Below are 25,265 nucleotides of genomic sequence, written 5' to 3' on the forward strand. Positions count from 1 at the left end.
TTGTGTGATGGGAATGCTTAGGCTGTGGGTTGCCATTATTTAGGAACCAAAATTACATGGGTTTTTTAAGTTTTCAGCATAATAGTACACTTATTTAACAAGTTTATTAAAAAATTCAAATCCCAGTTGTGTATCATGTCTTGGATACCCAAGAAGAGTCTCCTTTTTCCTGGAAAAAAATTTTTAGCACAAGCAGCATTGCCACTTTTCAACATTATTTAGAATGAGTGAATGCAAATGACATTATTCAATTTGCAGCAGCAGTTTCATTCATGAGGTGACATTAACATCTGGTACCTAAAGGAAACATTCTTCACCAACTAAAATAAAAAAAGACTGATTGATAAACTCCTGACAGCAAATCCCCCACTATGCCAGCAGCAAAGCAGCCCAGCATTTTCATTCTTTTTCATCAGAGCAAAATTCTGTGTTGGGATAATTGTGTTTTTCCCAGGATATTCCTCAAATGCAGGGGGGGAAATGGAACTTAAAGGTCTGAGCTGGAGCACAAGTGCAGAAATGAGCGTGGCTGCATTTTTCTGTCGTGTGGCTGCACATATTTATTATTCTCATCTGCAATATTGATGACCACGGACTGCTCTCGCTGCACATGCGTCTTCCTGCCCTTCCCCTGATTTGCGCAGCTGAAAAGAGCTGGGATTTTTTTTTTATTGCTGTTTTCTCTTTCAGCAGTGAGCAAAATGCCCCATGCTAATGCCGGTTTGTTTTCCCAAGTGAAAAAGAAAAAGGACAAAAATAATAAAACTGATATAGGAATTGGGGCAGGCCTCTGCCTTCAACAGCAGCCAGGGTTGAGGGACATTGTTCTGGCTGTTAGGAGCAAGTCAGAGCAGGGGGATATATCCTAATTTCAGGGTTTTATTATGCAGGGGCACCCTCATTTTAAAGCAACAGCATAAAACAGCATACAGGATGAAGATTAGGCTTCAAAATAGTGAAAATTGCTCACACAGCTCAGATGGCAGGTATCTCTGTTTTGGAAAAGCAGCTCCTCATTAATGGGTAAAAATGAGCACAATTAGTGTGGATATACATTTGTGTACATGGGTACATGTACATATATATAATACACCCTTATTTTTTATGCACTGCTGGCGTGTGTGTGTGTGTGTGAGCGTGTGTATATATGATAAGAATAATGAGATAGAACAAAAATGAGGGGACAATTATTCTGATCTTTTGTAACCCAATTCAGCTGGGTAAATTATCATTTTGAGCAGTCTGAAAACAGAAAACTAAGCATAGTAGATGATAGGGAGGCATATTTTTAAAAAAGAATTAAAGAATAAAATGCACAGAGACAGAATGCCATGTTTTGTTATGTCATTCCCTGCCTGCCTTTCTTCATGAGAGAGATTTCAACTTAAATACAAAGACTGTACTTTTAAATAAACAATGAAAATTGAAAATAAGCTTCCTTGTTAAAATATATATCTGTATTTCCATTTCTTCTCTCTTTTTTTTAAAGTAACGCAGTACTGTGAAACGATACCAAAAAAAGAAAATAAATAAATAAAAGGAGGGCATTAGGTATTAGGATTCCAAACGGGATAGTACATCTTTAATGATACATATGATAATTAAAGAATACAATAAACACAATTAGCATATGTTTTAAACAGTTTATTAGTGAAGCTTACCATAAAATCAGAATATATAGAGCTCCAGGGTTTGTTGGGATAACAGCTTCTAATCCTTAGAGTCATAAAATCTCTGGCTTGGAAGAAATGGGCATCTTTAAAATGATTGAATCAGCAGGCCTCGAGTGAAAACACACAAATTAGCAAACTCCAGCAGTTGGGCACCGCGCGAGGCTGCGGCGCTCGGAGGTGAAGTCACCGCTGCCACTGCCCCGGCAGCTCTGATGGAGCTCAGCGGGGATGCGGGGATGCGGTGGACATCGCGGAGATAATGACTTTAACTCCTTCCAGACCACCACGGATATCCAAAAAAAAAAAAAAAAAAAATTAAAATAGTAATAATAAATAGCAAGAAATTCTAGTTTATTTCACAAGTAGTCATCACGGGGAGAAAGGGAGAATGAATAAGTGATGGGCATAAAGGAGATCACGGGCTCACCAGGCGCAGGGGGGTGCTGGATTTGGGCTGCCCTCCCTCCCTCCCTCCCAGATATCAGCAGCGTCCCTGCAAGGCAGAGCACAGGGTGACAACGGGGACAGAGGGTGGGTGGCCCCCACCCAGGGGTTGCGGGAGAGCTGGGACCCAGGGGAGTCACTGCAGGAATTGCTGAGAGCTTAAAACTTGAATAATTCCATTCTCCCAGTCTGGACAGGGCTCTGGCCACTCTTACACAGCAGCCAAACACTCCTGGCAGCCTCACTTTGTATCTCCTGCTCTTGCCTTTTTTCCTTCCAATTCCCCCTTTATGTCTTCTTTTCTTTCCTTCTAACTTCAGCTGAGTTGGGGTTTTTTCTGCTAATGATTAACATATAAGCTCTTTACCTTCATCTCCCTACTGTAGAGATAATTTCTTCCCTCCTTTGTTATTTGTTTGTTTGTTTGGAGGGGGCGAGGATGAGTTTAATCCTGCAGTTGGGAAATTTCAGGTTTCTTTCGAGCAGCAGGGAAGGCTTTGGATGAGAGTCAGTGTGGGCTGAAAGGAATGAAGCTCTGCAGAATTGGTTTTTTTTTTAAGAAAAGGGGCAAACTGTCAACTTTGTGATGACTCCTCATCAGTTGTGATGACTTCCCAGCTCTGCAGCAAAGGAGAATAGCACTCAAGCAATGTTTGAACACATTCTTATGGGGAAATTGGGGTGTTTGGATCCTGAAATTAGATTTGAAGACAGCCAAATATCTCAATTAAGATGAGAGTTTCACTCAAATGAAGGCATTTCATGTTTGCTCAGCTCCTGGTCTTATCTGAACCAGCTTTTCCTGCTGCATGGCAGAACTGGTGGGCACAGTGCTGCTCTGCTTCAGAGACCTGCCTGCTTCTTTGGGTGGGAATGCTGAAAACCCTTGTCATGCATGGGGACAGCACATTGCTTTATGTTTATCCCATGCTTGGAATTTATGTTGATATTATTTTCCAAAACTTTTACCTGGACCTCAAGTCCAGGAGGTGAAAGTGCTTTATTGTAGTCATGCCAATGCACCGTGTAAGCCACTTTTTGCCCCAGATATTTGTCTGGTTTTGCCCCATATAAGTCTAAAGACAAAAGGAACAAGCTGGAGGAGAAATGAAGGTCCAAAAAGATGAAGTGACTTTTCCAAGGTCAAACAGCAGGATGGTGGAGAAGGCAGGAATATAAACATGAATTATATTGTCACTCTGCTAGAAAAAGAGGTTGAAATGCAGCTCATTTTTTTGCTGTAGTTTAGACCCAGCTTGACGTATTTGACCTCTATTCAGCTGGCCAAGGTCCAGGGAAACAAATATGAAAAATAGGATTTTCTGTCTACTCTGGGGAAAGACATGAAGGTAAACTAAAATGTGTCAGGGGTTAACTCCACAGCACTGGAGTTTAAGCAAACCAAGGGCTGAGTCAGGGTCTGGTTAACCGGTTTTTCTATTGACTTCATTGGTTTTGAGTTACATTGAAAAGGATAAAGAAATTTGGCCCAGGGTCTGGGGAGGAGGGGAGGCAATGCAGCAGCAGCCATTTGTTGTTGTAGCGTTCCCCCACTGCCATTTCTGCACTGATCCATTGCTGTCGGTGCCTGACAGACACCAGGCTCAGAGCAGGGACTGCAGGTCCAGTCCCAACACCTGAGTTTTAGCTCCATCTCCAGTTTTCAGCAGAGGAATTCAGCATCCCACGGAGCATTCACAGCAGACTGACAAGGAAGAGAAAAAAAAAGAGATGTTTGGAATTTGGCTCAGCCTGTAAAACCCTCACTTGTGCTGGCCCTTACCTGGAGGAAGGTTGTGCAGACCTCCAACCCTGCCTCCTGCTCCTTCTGGGGAGGAGTTCACCCCCTGTGAGGTGTGAGGATGTGTGCAACCCTCTGATCAAGGGCTGTAAAACTGCTGGTCCATGAGGATTGCATGATCTGTGTGCCAGACATGACTGGAGTGGAGCTGGTGGCACTGGAGGGACCTGACTCTGCTCCCTTTGGGCCACTTGCCCTCCCACATTCCCTGTGGTGGGCACAGGGGCACTGGGGTAACACTGCCACACTCAGCTCCAGAACATCCTCCAGGAAGAATTAAACTGGATCAAAATCAGAAACAGAATTCAGTGTTGGCTGCCACTCTCTGCTCTTGCCATAACAGAGAAAGCCATGACATTTTGTAGAACTTGAGAATTTAAGGAAAATATTTTCAATAAGGATGTGTGCACTGCTCTCTTTATCATCCAGGTATTTATTTTTCTTAAACACGTGGCACAAGCATTTTTCCATTTTGAATATAAGGTCAATTTAGCATATGCAGAATATTTTCCTGTTCACTTTCCATTAGCATTTTATATTTATTAGTGAGAAACTAAGAAATAGTGGATACTGAATTCAGCTAAAAACCAATTCTACACTGAATATTTAACAAAGACATGACTTTAAACTGTGTTAGTTATTTTTATAGGTATTCTAAAAAAAATACCATAGAGTTTATTACCTAACCCATATCACACAGAATCTGACATTTGGATGTTGAGGGCTCATATGTATGTTAAAACAGTGAGAAAATATGCACAGAAAAATTTCAAGGCTTCTGTAAAATAAAAATAAAATCCCCAGAAATTTATTTTGTGACCCAACTACACTGCAAATTGAAAAATTGACAGTGGTGGGCAGCCTGTACACCAACATTCATCAGCTTGGATCCTCTGCACAGGCTCTTAGGATGCTCTATCACAGATTAATGTCTCTCAGCAAAGAATCTGCTATAAAAAAACAAGGCATGCAGCTGATAAAATTAATGAAACAAATCATTGTTGTAAAGCATTTGGTGAGGTGTGAATTTGAAAACTAGTTTCCTGATATTTGTAAAATAAACAGAAATTAATATCCATTAATAGTATCATAATGATCTTAACTGAGAATGTTGAACTGTTGCCTGTTTTGTTCTTTTCAACTGCAGCATCTCACTGCAACTGTTTTCATGGCTGGGGAATAATCTGCTTGTGTATTCTGTAATGATACAAGAAATAAAACACAATAGGAGGAATAAAATCTGAATTCCCTTCTCAGCAAAGAGTAATTCCACAATCCATATATTTCTGGTAGCTTGCCTATATAAGGTGCAGAGCTTTATTTCCTAGAACATTTTCACTGCCACCTCGAGCTGGGCTCACAGGAGGAAGCAATTCTGCTTCATAAAAAAAAACTTTACCCCAAATCTTAAAATGGCATTGGGTGATCCTAAATTTCCTAAAGGCTTGGAGGGTGATGCAGCTGCTGTGGTGGCTTCCCTATGGGACATGGCCTTTCCCACCAAGGATGGTGGGTTTCAGATCTTCATATTTCTTGGTAGCAGAGTTACCTTCCAAGCCAGATAAAATGTGAAAACTCCAACATTTTCCATGAGAAATAGCTTATTTGTATTTCTGCAGATAATGCAGTAGCTTGCTGGTGAAACTAGGCACTGCGTGGACTGAAGTTAAAATACCAATACGTCACAAAGTGAAACCATGGAAAGAAAAAAAGGGAATTTATTATCTTCATCAGAAGCAATACAGCACGGGTTCACATCCTGATAGTTTTTACATTGTCATTCACCAAAGGCAAACAACCTGGTGCCAGATGGTGCCAATGGGTGAAGGGACAAGGGGGCTTCAGACACCCAGGAGACAGGACAGGCCCAGTCCACCCCTTTCTCAGTGCCAATACCACAGAGCAGCAGCTTTGTCACGAGGAAGCCTCAGCAGCAAGATGGGAGAGTTTTAGCTTTGGCTTCCATGCTCTCCTCTGCAGTTTGCTGGGTCCCACATTAGTGTTTGCACGCCTGCCCACACAGGGAGGGAACATATGTTTTGGATGGGATCCTCTCTTTGAAAATGTGTTTTTGAAGCAAAAACAAATGTTAAACATTCTCTTAGCAAATACCTCCTTTTAAAAGCCTCTCCTCGTCTATCTCATACAGACATGAGTTAGTGTCTGTCCACCACATCACCATTAATGGTTGTGCAAAGTGTCCAGCAGGCCCACTCCGGAGGGACTGGAATTTATGGGGATAACTGACTTTTCACCTCATTGGCTCAGCAACCTCATTAATTTGGCCTCAATCAAAATATTTCATCCAACCTGAAAAAAAAAAACCCAACATGTTTTATCTCAATATTTCTCAACCACTTCTATCACTGCTCCCAAGATTTTAGACATCGTTTTAAGACAAAAAAACCTCTGAAACATTTCATTTTGGAAGTGTGGAAGCGAAACTTTTTTTAGCCCCTCTTTCAGCCTGCCACGTTGCCATATTTACCACGGTGCTAACAGTTGTCAGAGATTATCTGGCTGAGTCACAGCTTTTATGGGCTCCACTCTGGTCCTAGAGACGCGAAGCAGCTCCTCTGCAGCCCAAGGTTTATGTTGGCATAAGCGAGATCAGAATTCGCCCTTCTGTTTACCATTTAGCTGAATCACCCCATCACAGACCAACTGTCATCTGTCACTCCATACTTTTAATGGTACATTGCACTGATGTTGTCTATTTTTTCCCTGTCCCAGCAGCCCTGTCACTCTGGTATGTGCTAATCTCTTCTTCCAGGCTTCTGTTGGATCTCTTAATGACAGTGCCACTGCAATTTAAGGTTGTTTTTTTTTTAATAAAAAAAAAAAAAAAAAAAAAAAAAACCAAAAAAAAATTACAAGAGAGACTTTGGGGAGCTGGAGGCAGAATCAGATTTGCCCTGTAACTCAGGCTACAGACTAAACAGACCTTGGGCTTTTGGAAGTGCCTCCCAGGATGTGTTTTATCCATCCAGTCTCAGGCATGGCATCATCTGGGGAGCAGAGGAGGAACCCCCCTTCCACCACCAGAGCACAGCCACAGCTCTCCGACAAAGTTCATAGCAGAGAATTAATTAATCTTAAAACTGCAATCTCTTCCTCATGCCAGGGCCTCTCTGCAGCTCTGTGCTCCTACAGCCAATGGACCAGAAATCTTTTCCAAGTGCTTGGTTTCCTTGGGGCCCTGGTGGTGACAGAGCCTGGCTGCTGATTAACCCATGTGCTGACAAGGGACGCGCGTCCCCTGCAACATGAATCACGTATCCTTTCCATGCTGTGACAAACAAAACAAGGAGGGAAATGCCTTGCAAAAGGCAGTTAGGCTGTGGGAGGAAATGCCCACCCTGGGCAATAAAAAATATTTCAGTGTATTAAGATTGTTCCCTGTTTTTCCCAGAGGTGTATGTGGGAGTGGAGGGGATTAAAGCTACAATAATATTCTGTGAGTTTTACATTTGTACGTGGTTAGATAGGTCAGCTAATAATTTTAGTCTTTTATTATTGTTATTTTTGCAAACACCTAGGAAAAGATTCTGAGGTTCTCTTGTGGCCTCTCCAAAATGTATGTGAAACAAGCAGTAACACCAAGCAGTGAATTAAGTGTGAAGTAGCACTTTAATATTGCAGGCAGTGCTTGTGAATGTGAACCCTTTTGGGGATCCCCACTTTTTCTGTGGGCAAAGGTTTTTCTCCCTGCAAAATGCAAGTTAACAATTTGCTGTTCTGGTGAGTCCAAGTCCCACGTGCAAATTGTTTCACTGCTTTGACTGCTGCATGTCTGCGACATGGGGTGTGCAGAACTTGAAGAGGCCCATCTGCTAAGGGAAATAATCCTGTGTCACTGCAAAATATGTTTCTGGGTGTGCGTGCATTTCTCTGTGCTCCTTCTTTGTCATGATTCCTCGGTTTAATTTAAATACATGTTTCACTTCTCTCCATATTTCAGGTTTATTGCAGAGTATGAAAATCAGGAAGCTTTTTGTTCACTTCATACATCTCTTCCAACAAAGCCAGACATCCGAATCCGGCACAGACTCCAGAGTGATTATTGTTACACATGATCTATGGAGCAGATAAATTACAACTTGATTTTTATAAGGTATATTGAGCCTGCAGGCTTCAGCGGAAACAAAACAAACAAAACTCAAAACCTTGGTTTAACTAGTAATTTGAGGAAATATGACAAACCTGACATGGAAGTCACAGAGCAAATAAATATGCACATCCATCATTTTGTAAAATAATGCCTTCACTAGAGAGACCTCTGCTTGCTGCAGTCTGCAGTGTAAAATTTCTTCATGGTTTACTGGCCTCAGATCCTGCTACACAGAGAATCAAGTTAGCTATAGTTGAAAGAAACAATTCTGTGTAAGAAAAACAGTGTTGTGCAGTAAAATAGTGCACATATCAATCATGTGAGTGAAAACTAAGTTGGTTTTAGGATATATTATAATATTCTTGGAATGTTTAGAGGTGTTTTTTATTCACAGGCTAAAATGATTGGAGAATCTTTACCTTTATTGTGAAATAATCCAGTTCCTAGAAATAAAATCACCCAGTGGTTATTGCAGATAGAAAATCCTACTTCATACAAAATACAACAAAAGGCAGTTTCAGAGTCATCTTCTGAGCAAAATAGTTTTGTTGGTGCACTGGAAAGGAATAACACACACAATTCTCCCTTCAGGAACTGGCTTTTGGTACCAACTCTTTTTTTTTTGTAGCTTGCCAATAGCTGGAAGGTTTTGTGTGAAACTAAAGAACACCATCAGTGCCCTTTGCATGAGATCTGCCCCTCAAACTGTCCCCTCCCTGCAGATTCAGGAGCTGCAGTTTTCCCTGGGTTGGAGTTCACAACACAGCAAAATTTACCCTCTCAAAGAGGAGGCTGTGGTTTGGGCACTGACAGGGATGTCACCTTTGACACCTGGAGGAGGGTTTTACTCAGATTTTAGGGGTTAAATCCAACAATTTATGTCAAACTGTTTCTGGATTAAGCACAAAACAGAGCCAAAATGCTCCACTCCTAAAGAAGTGTCTTTGTCAAAGCCACAACTCTTTTCATGCTCCATTCCTGCTCCAGCGTGTCCTTAGAGATTTCTCCATTTCCAGGGGTGCTTCTTGGAGAGGCAGGATGGAGAGGAGCCAGGTCACCAGCACACAGAACCATGCAAAATGCACAACACCCACAGCCCAGAGAAGGAGATGCTGCCCCACACAAAGATGTGGGTCTGGGGCCTCCCAGGTAGAACAAGACCTGGATCTGTGCTCTGTCTCCACTTTCAGAGAAATTCCAGTGCCTGGAAGAGAGCAGAAGAGCCTTTGTGTGCAAGTTCCCAATGGTTCAGGTGTACCAACCACAAATTGAGTGGCTCAGCCACACCAGAACTGCTGCAAATCTGAGGATACACAGAATTACTGCTGTGGGTAGCAGAGAGCTCTAACACCAAAGCTGGAGTGCCAGAAAGGGAAAATCGATAGATCCAGTAGGTCTTCAAACAGATAAGGGAGAAGGGCTGAAATCCCTTTTGAAGTGTTGATCTGACCCATGGAACCTGGCTGGGAAGTCTGCAGGAAAGTGTCTAAACTGGACCAGGAATCTGCACCTTCCACCCTTAACCACAGGATTGTCCTAGATGCACAACAAAGACAGTGGTCAGAAAAATAAACCTAAGTTTGACGTCTACAGAACCTGTTTTAATCTGCTCTTATAGGTTTTGGTACCTAGATACGACCCTGTGTTGGTCTGATCCTACAGTTCTTGGCCAGGCAAACCTTACTTGGATCATAGTTTATATGAAGGGTCCATCATCTGCTTCCAGGTGTCTTCCAAGCTGCACCTTGCAGTTTAAAAGCCAAGTGCACTTTCACTCCTCTCAGCATTGCAAAGCCAAAATGACTGGTTTGTGCTTCATCCATAAAATTGCCAGCTAAATATTCATTCTGGAGTCATTACTCCAGGTGTTTGTCAAGGAAGATGTACAAAGCAGCCAGAACATGTTTAGCATTTCATGTACCAGGCTGAGCTGCAGGAGTGACAGGTTGAAAAATCTTGTTTGGACTCATAGACTGAAACCGTTTAATATAGAAGTCACTGGTGGACTATAAATATGGAAAGCCAGTGTGGCACATTTTTATAGAATCCCCATTCTGCATGTCTTTTAAACATATTGAAACTTCAGAGAAGCTGTAGAAGTTAAACTCACCAATTTTTGCTTCAAACATCTGCAGTTCTTCAATGGGGAAACCTTCAGAAGCTCAAATGCCTGGACAAAATACACTTTATTTGAATGTGCACTTAGATTAACTGATCCCACAAAAGCCAACTCTGTTCATTTAGGCCAGGAATTACCCCATTTGCTCACATAATCTCAGCAATTACATGTTCATCTTTTTTTAAATATCAGCCCTATGGTGTGATTTACGTGGTATGTGATCTTTTAACTTAACCTCAAAGATATTAATCTTTATTAAAGGGTATGAGAGGCAAAGAGTGGGAAGAGAAGCCAGTGACAGATACTCTGACAGTGAGGAAAAGTCATTTATAAAGTGAACATCAGTAAACATTAGGAGTGACATATTGATATCAGCAGCCAGGAAATGGCTGACCGAGCTAGGATGAGGTATTACACTTTAAATTGTAGCAACCATATTTTTTTCCCAAGGTTGATCTTTTATATTTTTTAAAGAGAAATTTACTATTATGCCTCCTGCTTCCCCTATGGTAAAATGCCAGAAATTTGACTGAGATTTACTTAAAGTGACAGCAATGCCCCATTTTGTCCAAGAAAGATGATCACTAAATGTCATGTCTATCTACTCTCATGTGGATCACTTATTTGACATGTTCATGTCTCAGCTTCATAGCAGTGTGCAGCATGTTTCCTGGTGCTCTGAGGCAGTCTGGAATCTTTGTGGTGAAAACCTGAGCTGGCCAAAGGCAGTTCATTAAAATAAATAAATAATGTGGTTGGGATTCCATTGCAAGGGTGCCAGGCCAGAAAAAGGCATAAAAAGCCTCACAAAACCAGACCAAGAGCGTATGCTTCTGGTCAGGCTGCCAGAAGGCCATGCTGGTGGGATGCTCTTGCCATCTCAGCTGAAGTAGAACCACAGCAAAAAGCAAATATCAGTGTTCAAATACAGAAAATAACCTCATTCTCTTTCATTTATTTTTTAGGAAATCTGGAAAATGGCACACTCTGAACCAGGGCAGAGTGTGGATTTTCCCACTTCGCTGAATTCCTGGAGGAAGAGATGCAAAACCCAGCTGGAAGTGAGGGAACCATCAGCATGAGCTCCTGAGGTGGGGAGCCCATTTAAATCTTCTTTGCTGAGCCTCAGATGTGACCCAAGCAAAGCAAAATGGAAAGCAAGGCAGAAAGGCTTTTTGCACAAAATGGAACAGAAGTCATGAATAATTAATGGATTTCTACCTTCTTTGCCATTTTAACTTGTCTTTCTTAGTTCTTATTGCCTTCCAGTCCAGAAATGTGTCTGTAGATTAATTCATGCATGTTTTGCAGCAGCAAGTCAAGAATTAAGGTGTGTGCTGGAGATGTAACCTCCCACTAGACCCAGCCTGATTCAGCAGTCTCCTGGCCAGAGCCAGGGAATGCTCTTGTACAGATCCAAGCTCTGGGAACCTCTCAGCAAGGCCAAGAGCTCTTTTTCCCATTTTCTTCTAAAAATTTCTACCAGTCCTGTCTAAATACAGAAGTTAATAATCACAGAAAGAGCTTAAGATCTGAAGGCAAGGATATAAATACATGTCATGAGAAGGACACACCTTTGCTTTGTTCCAGCACCGGAGGTTCACAGATTGCCATATATTTATTCATTTTGGAGTGCAAATACTACGGTAATGAGATACAGTGAGAATATTTAGTCCTGGCTTATCCTGTTGACTGCCCTGTGCTATCAGTGCAGTCAAACCCTCAGTCAAGTGTGTTTCATCAGCCAGTCTAAGGGAGGCTCTGTAAAACCCCAAGTTTTTTCTCTCAGCCTTTCCCTTTGATGCCCAGCTGCCAGCTCCCATGTGGGCACTCACCTCAGACACGGTTTAACTCCCAGAAAACCTGCAGGAGCAGCAAAATCAGCTCAAAATGCATCCTATGTAATAAGCAGGGGTTTTTTTGTTTTGGTTTTTTTTTTAGTGTATGGTGGAAGATTAAAGCCATTCTAAATGAAAGAAGAGTGTGTAACAGGGTACAAGATTTCTAAATAGGTGGCACATGTCAGCAGGCATTACAAGAGTGTCTTTAGGTGAGCCTTTGATATCGACTGCTGAATAGTTCAGTCAGAGAGATGCTACCAAGCAAGAGTTTCACTGCCTTGATTTGTTTTCCAGCTAAAATAAATCTGAATAGAATAGACTTAAATTACCTGTGATTTTTCTGTCTTTAAAAGGACACATAAAAGCTCACGAGATCACTGCGCTCCCTGGGGAATAAAAAAAAGGGAATGGGAAAAAGAAACCAGGAAAACCATGAAAGATTCATTTTAATGGAATCCAGGTTTAGCTGTTTCATATTTAATAATGTTTAATATTTCATTTACTACTGGGGACTCACCTTTTTCAGAAGAATGTAAGATTCAAGGCACTATTGTGCATTAAGATTTTATGTCTGACTGTAGCAATATTATACGGGTTGGCATTGGAGCTGCTCAAGCCTTATGCAGAAAGCCTGGAAGCAACAAGGTTTCTTTCTTTTTTCCTACAGCCAAAATAGGAGCTGAAGCCCCAGAAAGTGGTGGGGTAGAGCTGTGAATCCTAGCAACAGGCGGGGAAAGAACTGTACGTTTCTTCACGTCCTCCAAGTGTTGGTGCCTTCTGGTACATCATTGACAGGAAGAGACACAGACCATGGAAAGGCCCTCCTTGCTGATGCATCAAGAAAGGGCACATTTTTCCAGTGGGATGGGTGAGTTATTGCATTTTGGGGGGAAAAACAAGCAAAGCAACACCCCACAGTTCATGCTGTTGTTGCAGTTGCACTTTCCTTCATCACAAGGCACTGCCTTTTGGTGCAGGGTTTTGTTTTCAATTTCTATGCTCTTAGTCTTTTTTTAAGCCCTTCTCAGTGATAATGTGGGCTTTTCTTTTTAAGTGAATTATGAAAATTTGCACTCAAAAGTGTGAGCATAGGGTTCTGCCAGAAAAATCCATCATTCTGTGGCCTGCAATGAAATCATGGGTGATAAAAGCTACCACCCATGTTCAGCAGAAAGGGAACTGAAACCAGAGCACTTTTCCTGGAAGAAGAGTCTCCTGTTAAATATGCAGCAGTCTTGTCTTGCCAATATTAAACTAGATTTTCTTCCTAAAGAACCTGTCAATACAGTTTGACCTCTCTCTGTGGATATTCTTCAGAGCCCGAAGCACTCAGATAATCTGAAACAGTTCCCCAGTACCATCCTGGGGGGGTGGGTTTCAGTCAAAGAAAATGTCCCGGAGCCTGGGACAAAGAGAAAGGTGGGATTCCAGACTCCTTGGTCCCATCACTGTGCTCAGAAATCCACCATTTCCCAGCTGATGCCAGTTTGTCTGGGTTTGCCACCAGTTTTGCTCTTGGGAGAAGCTTGCAGACTCTTAGGAGCTTTGCCTGGATGTAAACTGTGGGAAGAGGGGTGTGGAGAAGAGCTGGGGTGGTGTAACATGGCCTGCTGCTTCTGTTAAAAGAATACATTTGTGGAAAGCAGCACTAGTGGGTTGCTGCCTTGGACTGGACCAGCTGCTGCAAGATGAAGCACAGCCCCAGACAGAAGGTTGCAGCAGAATAGAAGGATTTGGCTCCCAGCTCCCACAGGGAGGGTCCTACAAGCTCTTCTGCCTTTTGGGACATGTTCAAAATTCACCCCCTTCCTGGAGCAGCTCCCTTCAAAATTTTCTAAAAAGATTTCTCGCCAGGAGAGGGAAAGTTTCTTTTATTATTAGGGGTTTTTTTTTTTTGCTCGCAATTTCAGTCTCAGACCTCATTGAAGGGCTCTGGCATTTGCATAACTTCCCACGGAAACTGAATCAATGTTTGACATCATGGAACAGAATCTCAGGCGTGATTTAGCATTAGTAAGCCACCAGTCATCAGCACACTGTCATTCCCCTATAGCTGACATCTTAATAGAGTCAGCCTCCTGCACACACATGTTCACCAGCAGCAAATTCTTCTGCTCTGGCCATGCAGGAGCTTTTCTTTTAACATGGGCTTGCACATATGAACATCCAAAAGACACTGGTCCAATATGATCAATTTTCAGGGCTCCAAATGCATTTTCCCTTTAGGTAAGAAGGCAATTTTAAGTCCTCTTAAATAATTGAAGATACTCCTGATACAATCAAAAGTCAAGCTCCCCAAGATGAAAATGTCTGGATGATGAATAAGTTAATGGAACTAAAATCCCAGTCGTGGCTGATTAGGGGACCAGGAGAGTTTATCAGAGATGGGAATGTACAAGTCCAGTCACAGCCTGACCTTGTAACGAATGAGAGCTGAAAAGCAATTAATTGAGAAATTATCAGGGAAAAGCGAAGTTGTATGGTTGGTTAGCTAAAGCAATATGTCAATGGGCCAGGGATTGATTTGCCTGGAATACCTCAAGGTCTCTGTTCTGATGATTCAGGACTTGAAGGAACTGGCCCGAGCCAAGCAATAAAAATAAAACAGGGTCAGGAGAGGGAGTCATCAGTCAGCACTGGGGATCATGTATTATTTAGCTGGTAGTTAAGGGAAATTATCAAACAGGAGCAGACTTTAAACCCAAGTTTTTTCCCCATGGGAGGGGAAATGAAGGGAGGGAAAAGAAAATGTTCCTGTGTACCAAGGCTCACTGTCCTCAGCTCAAACCCTGAGCTTGGGAGCTGGGTCCTGGGAGCTGGGGGTGCTGTGGATGTTCACAGAGAGGGATGATCAGTCCTGACAGTGGGCATCATTTATTGCTGAGCTATTTCCTCCCTTCCTGCTGCCAACAAGCTGCACAGGACCTCTGCCCCCACCTCCAGTGTCTGCCCACTTAAACCTTGATTATTTAAACTTATCCACACATCAGCTTCCCACATCCTACACGTTTGGGAAACTCTTGGTGGGACCACAACTTGTGCATGTTGATCTGAGCTGCAAAATGTGTCTGCAAACAGAGTTCTGCTCCTTCAAAGATGAGTATGAAACACCTTGAATGAGACTGTAGTATCCTGTAGCTCAGGAGAGCAGCAAAGCAAATGAAAACAGCAAAACAAATTATATGTAAAGTCTTCTAGAAAGATCAGTGGGTTGGGTGAGAATAGCTGTGTCTTGTCTTGTGACATTTCACTAAATAACACTAAACTCTGTCTCTCCCTTGCAGAAGAAAGAAGAAAGCTCCCACAGAACCAGACAGTGCATGTTTCATGGCAAGATCAGGGCCTCAGACACCACAAACTCTTCCTTTTTGTGATCAAGATCCTGAGATGCTGCAGAAAATTTTTTGTTGGAAAACTGCAGCTAGCTGTCCCATCACTTCAAGGAAGGACAACACTTCAAGTTCTGTTTGTTTTGGTGGTTTTTTTTTAATAGAAAGGCTTTCTAAATACTTCAGACTTGATACTGGGTCTTTTTTATCATGTCCCCCACTAATCAAAATTACAACAAAGCTATGATTTTAGCTTGTTTCATTTCAATATGTAACGAATACAAGAAACTCCAATATTTCACTGAAAATAGCCATTGCTGATGCAAAACCAGGTTTCTAGAAGGAAATTCCAACAGCAGCTGTGAGATAAGGGAACAGCTTTATCCCACTGCCTATGGACATATCTGAACACATTTCTGGGACTCACAGCATGTCACGCTCCATGTAATGCATTTTCCATTTGTCCTGGCCTGAGAGCTTTGCATTCAAGGAGCAGATCCCCAAGTGAATTCATCAGGAGGAATAATAACCAATGCATGAGTTTGGGCTGCTGGGCCAGCAGATCCATCCTGCAGTTGTCAGTGTGCTGAAATTCAGGGTGGCACAAATGCAGCCTCCTTTGATTAAGGACCAGAAGGACACAGCAAAATTTTCCCAGTCTATTTTATTGAAATGCAAGAGAAAGGATTCTTTTTTGGGGATTGCATCATTCCTCTCCTCTGAGGCCAAGTTGCTGCCCAGTCTCAGTTCAGCATCTGGGAGTTTAGGAGGTGGTGGTGGAGGTGCTGAAATATCCCAGCCTTAATCACCTATTATCACCTTATGATAATTTAAAAAGCTGATTCCAAATAAATCCTCTTTGGAGCAGGTCCTTGGCTGGCCCTCTGCTCTGCAAAGTGCACACACAACCACCCCCAGTCAAACCAGTGGAATCCCAAATGTGACCTCAGGTTGCATGAAGCAGTTAGCTGGGTATAATCACTGGGATGGAATAAAGTCATTTTGTTCTGCTAGGAATCAGGAGATCTTTTTTTAGAGCATCCTGCTCCACAAAAGGTGTGCTGGACTGCACTCTGATCTCACAAAGTTGGGGGAAATTCAGAGATTTGGCCTCTTTATTTTCTTTTCTGCTTTCAATGGCAATCAAAGACTTTCAGTATAAAGGCTGTGATGCTTTAAGATTGTCACAACGAGGAAGGGCAGGAAAATGCCCAGTCTGGAGTCTGACACAGTTTCCATTGTAAATTAAGTGAAGAAAGCCCAGCAAAGGCATGAAGTCGTTCACACCAGCAGTACTTTTGTATAGCAGTGCTGGTGTGAGCTTTTGTGAGACTGAGCCCTCCCAGGACGGGGGAGATGGTCAGGTACCACTGGCTCCAGGAGCCACTGACCCACACCCAGGGCTCTGAAGGAGTGGGGTGTGTTGCCAGCTCTCCCAGACATTTCTTACACAGGTTCAGTTAAACCATTCAGCTCCTTTTTTCCCTCCATGTCTTGTTGAATGTGAAATCATCCTATTTTCATTCCCATTCACCTGATGGTGGGTGGGATCACAGTCCCAGGCACCACTGCAGTGAGGTGTCTGGGAGCACTGGTGTATTTGCCCACCCCCACTGGCAACAGCAAATTAATTTATGGTTTTTATTCTCTGGGGAGAAGGAAGTCATTCAAGCAGGTAGGCTCTGGAGGTCTATGCTTTAAAATATTGGCTCCTGGCCTCAAAAAGAGCTTGGTATGAGAGACAGGCTTAGTTACATCTCTACATCCCACATTTGGGCTGGTTGCTGTTGTTGCAAAGGGTTAACAGACACTGCAAAACATTTCTAGGATGAAGTGCTAAGATTTAGTGTACTGAATTAATTCTTAAATTAGAACAGGGGATTTGCACATGGTTTCTAAGGGAAATTATCTTCTGGGTAAAATTAATACAGGAGATGTTTCAACATCTGGGATGGCATTATTATGAGCAATGATTACCCAGACATTGCCAAAAGAAAGAGATCACAGTAAACTCTTTCTCTTCCCAAGCAAAGTAAGCTCCTCACCCTGAAGGGAGGAGAATATTTGCAGAGCCTTGGCTTATTTGGAAATGCACAAGAGGATTCTACATGAGGAAAAGGCAGTGTGCTTTGCTGATGGATGGTTGGGAAGCAGAAGTGCAGGCAGGGAAGGTTCTCTCTGCAGGTGGGCTCCAGGCACCCGCCTGCCTCCCTCTCCTCTGAGCTCCTCATCGAAAAAAGGTGCTTAATGCAGTGCTACAGCTGCCCAGGTGCTTAATGTTGGGAGGTTAAAGAGGAAACACACTGGCAGATGTGACCTGGAAAACCTCCAAAAGGGAGGTTGGTCCTTCCACTCGTCACCCAGAGACCACAGAACTCATCCAAATGCCTCATCTTCCTCCAGCCTTCAGAGGGGTGGCTTTTCCCTGGCGAAATTTTAAATAGAGCAGAGAGTAAAGCCAAAGCAAGACCTGCATCAAAACAATCACACCCCAGGAGGAGCTCATAAATATTTATTTTCCTTCAGTCTATTTCATTTTGTCAGGAAAAGAGGAGGGCGCTTGAGTGGGAAAAGGAGACCAGTGGCCCAGTGCTCCTTTCACAGGGAAAAACACCAATGTTTAATTTAAAAGGGCATAAATATAAGAGAAATGCCTCTTTACTCTCGTGTTAGTAGCTGGCTATTAAATTACATCACAAGTGCTACGTGTGGGACCAGGCGAGTGCATGGTTATTTCTGTCTCTAAACCGGAGTGCAAGTCTCAGCGTAATTACTTTGGATCCAAGTGTAATTACCAACTGATCTGCAGGAACATACACAGCAGTGACATCCATCCCAGGCAGCATTAGAGCCTGATGATAACACAGCATCATTAACACAGCTTAGCACTTCCCTCCGTGGCTGCAGGCCATGGTTTTCCTCGGAAAGGGCTTGCCCAGGAGCCACCTGAGCTGCTGCCCCTGCCTGTGCAGGGCTGGGAGTGAATCACTCAGACAACAGCAAACATGATACCCTAATCATGGCAAATTAGGCTGGGACAGAGGGGTTTTTTCCAAAGATGGATCCCCTTGTTTTGGTATTTCTGCAACCTGCCCCTGTTTTTACCCCAAAGTCCATGATGAGAAGGAGGGTGCTGAGTCCCTCTGGGATCACCACCTTTTTGTTTGGCTTTCTTCTGTTTTACTCTGCTTCACTGTGACAGCATCATGCTCAGATTTTGGAATATTTTCTCTAGAGTTCACAGCTCATCTGTTTCCTTTTGGAAGACAGTGGGTATAAGGATTTTCTTTTCTGTATTCTTTATCTTCTTTTTTTTTTTCCCCAAGGCTGGAAGCATCACAACAAGTAAACAACCTATTTATTCTGATGGTCTTGGAAGCTTTCTCTACACCTCCAAGAAGGTCAGAGAAATGATTCAGAAAGAGAAATGGAGAGAAAAAAAATCCTCCTTTCTTTTCATAATTGCCTGTTTTGTTACCACACCTTAGTCCTATAGTGTTTCAAAGACAATGCAATAGACCAGTGTAGGAATGAAGATGCACTAAAGAAAAATAAAACTGATTTATTTTTTCAAGTTGGTGTTTTCAGGTACTTTTAGTTGTGTCCATTCTAGCTCATAAACACAAACAAATTAAAAGATGATAAAACATAAATTGACATAATTTCCTGTTAGAAGTACAGAACCTAAGATTATGCAAAAAAAGCAAGAAAATATCTCCCAGCTCCTGTGGGTAGGATTGTATTTGCTCCCAGCTCAGGGTCAGTGATGGTGAAGTGAGATTGACAGGGTAAGTAACCCCTGAAGGAGGTTTTCCATTTTGGTCAGCCCTGCTAAGCCATGCTTGCTGATTTGAATGAGCTCAGTTGCACAGAGAGATCTTCTTTTTTTTCCCTGATTCTGCTCATGTGTTGGTTTTATCTGAGCAGCTCCGCAGATGTCAGTGAGACACATTTTGTTTTGAGTTACATCAGCGTAAATCACAACTGATCCAGTGAACTCAGAGATACCCTCCTTGCAGTGAGAGCTGTGACACCAAGAGTTTGGTGCCACGGTATTGTGACAGCTTAAAGCCCTTCCACGAGGAAACAAAGTCAGGCTCAGCTCTGTCCTGGAACACATTACAAAGCATGTTTGTTATTGCACAGAAGACAGCATTTGCCTTGGCTGCGAACAAGAAACCCAGATCTGTAACAGCTAAGATTTCATCTCTACCATTTATCCAATGAGCTTCCCAATCCTCTTGCACAGATAACCTGCTGCTAACATAGCAGTCAAGATCAGAGCACTTAATCAATCACTCACTGAGGACAAACATGCGTAATCTAAATTAGAACAAACCCAGGCATATTTTATATGACAGCCATACAGATTTTTAAGAAAAAGCATTGGCAAGAAAATTGCATGAGAACAAAATTGTTTTGTGTTTATGCTTAAAGTGGTAGATTTCCTAAAAGCTTCTGTGGCATTAGGTAGCCTTGAATATACAGGGGCAAAATTCTACTTTCACTGCTTTCACTTCCACATTTTCATCAATAAACCAAGGATGCATTTGGTCCCTCTGGCTCTGAAGCAGAAATCCTGCTGCAGACCTCAGTATGATGTAGAGTCCTTCTTAAAAACCTTTCATATTTTATGATCACTGTCAATTCTCTTATGATCAGTGTTGGTTCAAGCTTTCATGAATCAAAAATCAGCTCGTGGAACGCATCTTAGAGCAACCTATTTGTCTGCAGGTAGCAAAGGGAAGTGGTGCTTTGAAGAATAAACCCCTCTGCCTTCAGAACGAAGCTCAGGCTGCACAGGAGGCTGGAGCAACTTACAGATTCTATTCAGGCTCCTCTCTGGGCATGCTGGGTGACCTTGTGTTCTCCCATTTTCCTCTGGGGGAGATATTATTTATCCCTGATAATAAAACACAGGATTCTTCAACTGCGACTCGTGGTTTAATCTATTGTGTCAACTTACACAAGCTCCCTTGGAAAAAAAGAAAGATCAGAGGCAACAAAAGGAGTAAAAAATGAAGCATCTTTAACTGAAGTCATACAACTTTCATCTGAGGTCAGGCCCACGTTGCCCTGACTCTGCAGGGTGGGATCTCCAGAGAGGAGCATCCCAGAGATGGCCTTTGAGAGTGGGTGGCAGCTCTTGCACAGTGCCCATCAGGCTTGGAGGCCCCTCAGCTTTGGGTACAAACCCAACAAGCAGCAGGAGGGCTGAGCCCAGCCTCTGACAGGGCAGTCAGCACTGGCTAATGAAAGGAGGAGTTCTGAAAAAATGCTGGAAGTATCTGTGCAAACATCCTTCTCCATGCACCTCTGCAGATCAGGCCCTAAAAAGAATCCCTCTGTTGAAGTTCTCTCTCTGCTTCTCCAGAAGAAGCAACCGGTCCCACAAAAGTTCACACATCACCAAATGTCCCATGGAGACTGAATTTCAGCTTATTGCCCTATCTTGGGACACCTATTTCAGTTCCTGCATGAAAGCAGGTCTGATCCAGAGTGCAGCAGGACTTATTTGCTCTCCTCTGACTCTGGTTTTGGAGGGACCTGTGAGATTTTCCAAGGACAACTGTTAAATTCTTCTCCCAGTCAGCTTGCTGAGGTGAGACATTGCCATCAGCACTGTTGGCATGGGCAGGTTTGATCAAATTTGTTAGGGAGCTGTTGGTAAAAGCAATGACCTAATATTGCAATTAAAGGCAATGGTGAATACCTATTCCCAGAAAAGTCTGGGAAAAGCAATACAGGGGATTTTGGAAAATTTATCTTGGGTGTACAAGCAGGAATTAGTAAGCCTACTTGCTTATTTTTGCACCCAGAGGTCAATTATGGATTTTACTTGGGTCTCTCAGCTGCAGAGGTCAGATCTGAATATGAAGCTTCTTTCTGCTTAAGGACAAGACAGAGATTCTGCAGGTACCAGTGACCTGGAAGCAGGATTCCCACTTTCCACCATCCATACAACCTCCAGAAATCACCTTGCATTACATTTTGGGCTTAGATGCTCAGTTAATTCCCCACAGATTCCCGTTAAAGTCCCTCAGTGCGTGACCTGTTTTGTTGGGTTTTTTAACTTAACTTTATTTTTTTAAACTTCTTAAGTTTTGACTCAGTCACTTGCCTGGAAGGATGCTGTGTGAAGGTGCATGAGGATGGACTGGAGCATTTAAATGGAGGCCCCCAAACAGGAGCATTTTTCCCTTAATCTTCCCACACCACTGGGGATAATAATTCCTCGCATGGCTGTTGCACAGCTTGATTCATTAAGGCTTATGAAGTGCTTTTAGCTCCAGCACTGAAAGGCTCTGAGCAAGTTATTTTGGACTGCTCAGGTGTTAGGAGGAGAGGCATTGCAGAAGGAATACAAATAAATCAAGAGAAACTGCCCCTTCCTTCCATGCATCCCCTGCCCCGCACTGTTCTCCATCACTGTTGGTGTCAAACAGTTAATTTACAAGCCCAGCACTTTACAAAGCCCCTGGAGCACCAATTGTCCCTTTCTCATGCAACATCAGCTCCTCAAAACAGCCAGCTGAGTCTCCGGGGTCAGCCTGCTCCTACCCTTCCCAAGGCAACTCCAGCCTCTCTCCAGAACCACCTGGGTATTTATTTTTGGACAAGTCAGACCCGGCACCATCCCCCTGCAGCAGGATGCACGGGAATAAGCCCGGGCTGCTCTGAAATGTGCCATGTGCTTGGCCCAGGAGGGAACACTGGCTTGGGGAAGGTGACCCAGATATCCCACCCAGCCCATCACCCATCAGGGCATCCCCACAGCCTGGCAGGACAGCCCGGGAGAGCCAGGGGCAAAGGAACAGGCTCGGGGCTGGGGAAGGTGAAGGCAGCAGATCTTTCACATGGCTTTCCTTCCCCCTCCCTCCCTCACCCGGTCTCCCTCCCCTCCTCCAGTCTGTTGCACAGGAGCTGCCGGCCATGCTGTTCCAGTTCAGGGGCTCCTGCTACAGAAAAGATCAGCTGTTGGAGAACCCATGGAAAGCCCTGGGGGAGAGCCATGGCCGCAAGGTAATCAGCAGGCAAAGTTATTACCATTATGCTGCTAATTAATTCCCAGCTCATTACGTTTCCTGTGGCTAATTTGTACTCGCCGCTGATTTGATTAAACTCATCTCTATGCTAATAAATGTGTTTTCCATTTGTTTTAGCGACTGTAGGAAGAGAGCCCGGTATTTACATATTTTGACGTTTATCAAATAAAACGCGGCGCCTGAATTAATTCTGCTCTGATTTATAAGTGCAGGGGGGAGGAAGGGGAGCGAGGGGATGCTGAGGGTCAGGCATGTGCGTGGCACAGTGAGCTGGGGGGACTGGGATGCTCCTCACATTTCATCCTCCCAGCCCCATCCTGCCCAGGGATGCTCCTGCAAGGCGGCCTCCACCTGCTCAGCTGCCCCCTCTGCCATTTATTTCCCCTTCCCAGCTAAGTCTGGGGATGTGGGGCTTTGATTTGTAGGTACATTGCATGGTTCAGCAGCACCTCATCAGGTGGATTTCTCTTTGTCTTTCAGAAATTGCTCTAAATGAAGATTAGGTTTACACTGCAGCACCTCATTATAAGCAGTGACTGTGTTTCCCAGTCCTGTTCATCAGGACTCGCTACAGTAATATCAGACAGCTTGAATTTCTGATCAGGGGGAGGAACAGACAGACTTGCCATGCACACAGATTTATTTTAGGGATGTGTTTTACCCTCTCTACCTCAATAACTTGCAGGGCACAAAGCTGCCCTCCAGCATCTGCCTTTTAAACCCAAGACTAACTCTTAAGGGCAGATCATCAGCAAGTGAAACTCTGCTCAAAACACTCCTCCTGTTTCCCACATTTAACTGCTGCAGTATCAGTCTTCTCTTCATTTGGGGTAAATCCTAACAGAAAAACACACTGAGAGTGTAAATCAGTGGGATTTGTGCGTTAGCATCACTAAGGGTTTGTGCAACCCAGCCTTTCCTTTTCCCAGGAAAACTGGCAATGGTCACCAAGCTCATCCCCTCTCTCTACATGTGTGCTCACACGTGTCATCTTCTGTTGGTGCAGGGACATCTGTGTCACACAGGATGGAGGCCAGAACCTCTCAGGAAGCGTGGACTGGGGAGGCCTGAGATGGGAGCAAGGCAGGGAAACGTTCCTCTTCTGGGGCTGGAAAAGGCACAGCGCCTCAACAGGGATGCCTGGTAATCCAGGGAGATCTAACCCATCCCAGTCCTGCTTGGTTTTGTCTGGAAAATTGGCTCAACCCAAGAGGGATTTGTTTTCCCTCTGCATGCTCACTTTGGGCAGGATTCTCTGTTTTCTCTGCCAGATTCCTGCAGGTCACACCAGCGGCCCCGGGGCAGCCCACAGCTTTCTTTCACACTCCCAAGAAAACTTTCCCAGTTAAGAGGAGCCCCAACAACGCCACTTCTCACTCTGGCAGTGAGACACCTTCCACCGCCGCTGCTTCACCCCAGGCAATCTGAAACAGCTTCATTGCTTAAGTAACAATTAACAGCCCTGTCTTTTGGGAGTGCTTCTGGAGCGCTGCGCCTCCCCTGCTCCGGAGCCTGCACTCTCCTCCTGCCGTGTCACCCAAACTGTGGGCATCCCCCAGCTCCTGCCCACCCCTCATCCTGCTGCCTGCAAGGGTGTGAGGGGCTGCACCGTGCTGCCAGCGCAGCCCCGGCTCAGCCAGGGCCGTGCTGATGCTTCCTCTCCTCTGGCACTCGCTCCAGGGCGGCACAGACGCTCCTGTGATGCTGCTCAGGATGCACAGGGTGGGGGTATCCCACCGGCAATGCAGTCCCTCACAGGGCGGGCCCAGGGCATGGGTCCCTGGGCTGTTTTTAACACAGGTCCCCAAAGAGGAGCTGGCAGAGCCCTGCCTGGCTCCCTGCTCAGCTCCAGGGTGTGCACCTGAGCACTGGGGGCTGCCTGACCCGGGGCACTGCCTTGGCCACTCACCCAGAGTCCCAGCAGTTCTGCATCTCTAGAACAGCCAGCTAAGCCATGCAGCAGTGGATTGCTGGATGTTTCTCTTCCTACAAAACCTTTTAAGCCTTTGCAAAAGCGGGAAGTATTACGGACAAAAAACCCGCCTTGTTTCGCATTAACAGCCTTTGCTTTTCCTGGCGAAGGTGGGACAATAGCCACACGCTGCATGCTATCCGTGTCACAAAGAACAGAACCAAAAGGCTTCAGCTCAGGACAAATAAAAGTAACATTGATTCCTTTTTATTTTTCCTTTTTTTTTTTTTTTCCAGCTGGTATCAATACATTAAACAACCACGCTGGAAAAGTGAAATTGATTCAAGGCCTTCAGTGCTCCCTGCCAAAAAAGCCTCCTGCAAGGATCTATTCTGTATTGAATTACAGTCTGGAAAAGTTCAATAGGTTATTGTACAAACAGAGAGCAAAAGCCCGTCAACAATGGAGCCAAAGTGATTGTGCAGCTCCTTTGTGCTTGCCAGCCCCGCGCCCCTCACGAGCTCGGATGTTAAATCAGTTTAATTAAAATGGTGGGCTTCAAATGCCTCGCATTTTTTTAATGCATGTCCCTGTGTAAAGACATGTAGGCTGAGGTTTAAAGCCGCCTGCCTGCACTGACAGCCCCTCCATCCCTTCCTTGATCCTAAACTGCAGCGGATTTTTACAGCTGCTGAGCACTTTGGGCGGACGCTGGGGCTGAGCAGGATCATCAGCCCCATCTGAGCAGTTCTGGGTCTCAGCAGCACCCTCAGCCTCAGCCCCATCCAGAGCAGCTCTGGGTTCCTCAGCCTCAGCCCCATCAGAGCAGCTCTGGGTCTGGGCAGCAGCCTCAGCCTCAGCCTCAAGCTGTGCTGTGCTCCCCTTTGCAGGCTGGAGCTGTGCTTTGGGGTCTCTCAGTGTACAGGACTTGGTTGTGGGACCCCCCAGCCCCAAGGTCCTCCCCGGAGGAACCAGGTGGCAGGGTGAGC

At 44.2% G+C, this 25,265-nt stretch overlaps 1 long non-coding RNA gene across 1 annotated transcript in view; it reads left to right on the forward strand.

Moving 5' to 3' along the window:
- Window positions 1-23,490, forward strand: part of LOC118694401 (uncharacterized) — a 175,780-nt gene extending 152,290 nt beyond the window's left edge. Inside the window, exons 3-8 of the long non-coding RNA XR_004981424.2 lie at window positions 7,043-8,032; window positions 11,114-11,239; window positions 12,657-12,857; window positions 15,274-15,464; window positions 22,228-22,341; window positions 23,371-23,490. This is a non-coding gene — a long non-coding RNA (uncharacterized LOC118694401). The remainder of the gene's footprint in view (window positions 1-7,042; window positions 8,033-11,113; window positions 11,240-12,656; window positions 12,858-15,273; window positions 15,465-22,227; window positions 22,342-23,370) is intronic.
- Window positions 23,491-25,265: the final 1,775 nt, after the last annotated feature.

The sequence above is a fragment of the Molothrus ater genome, chromosome 17, assembly GCF_012460135.2.
Source record: "Molothrus ater isolate BHLD 08-10-18 breed brown headed cowbird chromosome 17, BPBGC_Mater_1.1, whole genome shotgun sequence".
Lineage (NCBI taxonomy): Eukaryota > Metazoa > Chordata > Aves > Passeriformes > Icteridae > Molothrus > Molothrus ater.